The sequence below is a fragment of the Euwallacea fornicatus genome, chromosome 15 (genome assembly GCF_040115645.1).
Source record: "Euwallacea fornicatus isolate EFF26 chromosome 15, ASM4011564v1, whole genome shotgun sequence".
NCBI classification, from domain to species: domain Eukaryota; kingdom Metazoa; phylum Arthropoda; class Insecta; order Coleoptera; family Curculionidae; genus Euwallacea; species Euwallacea fornicatus.
The window spans coordinates 4,281,558-4,286,046 of NC_089555.1; positions in this window are offsets into that span (position 1 = coordinate 4,281,558).

Sequence of the window (4,489 nt, forward strand, 5' to 3'; positions counted from 1 at the left end):
TTTTAATAACTTCAATGCATCTATTCCTCATGGACTTTATTAATTTGGTGATGGTTTCTTCTGAAATGGAACTCCATGCAGTTGAAATGGCGGTGAATAATTCTGCGGAGTTTTTAAATTTTTGTGGATTCTCTGTCCTTATCTTATGGTCTACTATCTCCCATAAGTTCTCTATTGGATTCAGGTCGGGACTTTGGGCAGGCCACTGCATCACATTTACCCGTTGCTCTTTTAAATATTTTTTAATTATTTTTGCAGTATGCTTCGGGTCATTGTCATGTTGAAAAATCCATGACAATGACATGTTTTCCTCTGCAAACGGAAGCATATGATCCATTAATGTCTCCAGATATTTAAACCGGTCCATAATGCCCTCTATTTTTACCAATGGTCCCATTCCAAACCCGGAAAATGATCCCCACACTAATACGTTACCCCCGCCAAATTTAATTTTGCCTTTAGTGTACTTTGGCTTGTACCTTTCATTTGGAGGACGCCTGACATATCGAATTCCATCCGACGAATACAAATTAAATTTACTCTCGTCAGAGAATAGCACAGTTTTCCATTTTCCGAAACTCCAGTTAAGATGGTCATTTGCAACACGGAGCCGGGCCATCCTGTTTTTCTTAGAAATGAAGGGTTTTTTAATGGGTATGCGTGCATGCAAACTTTTTTCTTGTAAGCATCTTTAAATCGATCTTACAGAAACACCAAAGACACTACATTCCTGTGCAATATCAACTGTTGTTTTATATGGAGCCCCTTTCGAAATGTTCACAATTTCATTGTCTTGAACTCTTGTTGTCTTTCGAGGACGACCTGTTTTTGGAGGACTCACCACACTTTTGCGAATCTTGTAGGCACTCAATACTCTACAGATTATAGAACGATTAAGATTTAATTCTTTAGCAATTTTACTTTGGAACATTCCAGATTCAAACTTGGAAACAATTAATTGTTTCAGTTGTACTAAGAGAGATTTACCACGAGGCATGTTTGCTGGTTTTCACTAATATTACTGAACACAATAACTCAAAAGTGTTTGTTAAAAAAAGACGTCAGAAGGAATTTTTATATATTGTTGCTCTACTTTTGTCCGGCACATTTATTCGTTTTTGTTGTTAAATGCCTTGAATTCAGGAATAAACTTATAATTTTTGCAGCGTTATTTCTAGATACCCTAACATCATTTTGATATTATTAGTTTATGAATAAGTCGTACCAAACCTTGAATATTTTCAAGAATATGTTTGTTGCTCCACTTTTGTCCGCTACTGTATATAACAAATCTTTATTTCCAGTGGAAAGGGGCCATCGACCCATATGGTCTTTCAGCCCATGGGTACAGTTTTGTTTTGTAACAATATTATGTTATTACCTAGCTACCCCTTTAACCTTTGAATGCAATCGAAAAAACAAAAAACCGGACCTTCCTATTGTCTATCAAAACATTCTAAGAGGGTGTTAGGAGGAAAAAGGAAGCGGGATTGTCTCATCTGTCCTGTTATCATAAGTGGGTTCAGTATCGTCCAATTGCGTGGGTTGTTCTTCCAATTAGTTTTTAGTTGTTTTAGTCTTTCCGTTATTTTGGTTATTTGTGCTCTTTCGCACAGCATTTCGTTGGGTGGGTTGTGTAGAGGGTTTCTAGGATGTCTAATTTTCGTTATTAGTCTAAGAGTAATTTGTTCAGTTGCCTGTATGTGTTTTTTTGTTTTGTTTGTGGTATTCGCTCTCAGTATGTGCCCGTAGTCAAGTAGTGGTTTACAGATGGATTTATATATTTTGGTTGCTGTTTTTGTACTGATCCCTTTGTCTTTGTAAGTTAATCCTCTGAAGTGTTTTGTCCTCTTTATTATTTCATTTCCTATGTTTTGCGCGTATTTGATAAATTTTAATTTTTGGTCTATTTTTACTTCTAGGTATTTTATGTATTGTTTATGTTCAGTCCTGTAACCATCTGCTAGTATTGTTAGGGAGTTGTCTGTTATTCGGTGGTTTGGTAATAACAGTTGATTTTTGGTGAGGTTAGGTGTTAGTCTCCATCTATAGAACCAGGTCATTGTATCGTCGGTTAGTGTTTGAAGTTTTTCTACAGCTTTCGCGGTGGTTTGGTCGTGTACGATGAGTGCTGTGTCATCGGCGTATTGTAGTATGAAGGCATTTTTGTCATAATAGTTTTTGTCTTGTTGGTTGTAATTGTATATGTCGTGGCAGTATACGTTGTATAGCAATGGCGATAGTGGATACATTTGCAATCCCTTTACAATGTCAATTTGCTTCATACCACAATTAAATAACTCAATAACTTTATTTCTTAATTCTTGTGAGTATTGTTTGACTTTGGAAGTTAAATGAAATGCTATAAGAATACTAACTCAAATATTACAGGTAAAGAAAATTTGTATTGCAATATACATTGTTTCCAAACTTTTGTTGCTATAAAAATTGCATACATATAAAAATATTATTGTTATTTTTTCTTTTGTTGTTTTTTGCCACAAATACCTTTATATTTTGAAAAAAGGCATAACTAATATAAATATCAAAAATGTGTTTTAAATATTTAACCTACTAGGGCGGCAATAATACATGTACTTTTTAAGATTTATAATAATGTTTCCAAACTTTTGTCCGCTACTGTAGGTTTATTGATGTGAAATGTTCGTTATTTTCTTTCAGAAATGTCTTTGAATATTCCTGAATTGTGTCTATGATTTCCTAAATAGGATTTTCGCTTATCTTAAGTATCCATTGTAAGATATTTTTTGACATTTTTTACCATATTTTTTTAACCCTGTAATAGCAATTCTCCATTCTTTCGGTTTTTTTTCTAAATTTTTAAAATCGTTGAGAGTGTTCAAAGAAGGTTCAAATTTTGAAATGATTGCACCATGATCACTATGATATTTTGTCTCAACGTAAACTTCCCATTGCTTAAGCGTTGAATAGTACTAACCTTCGTTAATGTGACCTCAATTATCGAGGCACCAGATGTACAGCTACAGTGCTAGCTGTAAATGGAGAAATTTTTAAAATGCCTTTCTTATTCCAACCACCGTACTGATAATGTAATAAGATGGTTACGTATGTGTGGGTACCAGCCTGTAAAATCATAAGTCATGAGTTTTGAAAAATATTTTGAATTTCCTAAAAATATAAACTAATAATTCTTTTTCTGTGGGTCATAAATGGAGAGACTTTTTTCCCAACTAACATTTTTGCATTATAATTGTTGAAGAAATGTCTTAAATATTTCATGGTGGATTTACAGTATTCAGACAAGATGCCTCGGGGTAAAAATTTATCAGATGATATTAAAGAATTAATAATAGGAAAGTATCAATCGAGAATGAAACAAAATGGCATTGCTCAGCAATTAAAGTTAAGTTACAGTGTTGTGTGCAAACAAATCAAGTTATTTGAAACAAGAGGAACAGTTGAGAGAATCCTCAAGCGTGGGCGACCCCGAAAAACATCATTTTATGAAGATAAATTGATAAAAAGATGCGCCCTGAAGAATCCATTTATAACTGCTGCTGATTTAGAAAGAGACAATCAGGCAATTTCAATTTCCGAAAGGACAATTAAACGTTTAGGTGAGGCTAAATTAAATGATAGAAGACCCGCCCTAAAACCCTTTATTTCTAAGAAAAATAGACAAGCCAGATTGAAATTTGCAATAGAACATGCCATGTGAACGTAGGACCAATGGAAAAATGTTCTTTGGACAAATGAAAGCAAGTTTAATGTTTGGATCCGATGGTATTCAGTGGGTAAGACATCCTGTCAATCAAAAATTTAATCCAAAATATTTTAGACCCATTATGAAACAAGTTGGTGGAAACACTTTAGTTTGGGGATGTTTTTCTGGACATGGAATGGAACTACTCGTCAAAATTAATCAAATTATGAACCGCTATGTATACTTACATATTTTACAAAATACAATGGTTCCCTACGGTGAAGCAAATCTCCCTCTTTCCTGGAAGTTCAGACATGACAACGATCCTAAACATATTGCTAAAATAGTTAAGGAGTTCTTGGCTTCCGAACAAGTGGACTTAATCAAATGGCCAGCCTAAAGTTCAGACCTCTACTTTATTGAAAACCTATGGAAACAACTTGAAGTCGTTACTCGAAAGGAAAGCAAGGAGAAATTTTAAAATAAAGAAGATTTATTTATCGCCTTTTCATAAGCCTGGAATGCTACATCCGCGGAGGAAATTACAAAACTTATAGAATCGATGAGTAGAAGATGCCAAGTAGTTATTAAAAGTAAAGGGTTTTCTACTAAATAGTGAAATAATCATAGCTTATTGTACATTTTATAAAGTTTCTCCATTTATGACCACAGAAAAAGTATTATTAGTTTATATTTTTAGGAAATTCAAAATATTTTTCAAGACTCATATGTCTTATGATTTTACAGGCTAGTACCGACACATACATAACTATCTTATTACATTATCTTTACGGTGGTTGGAAT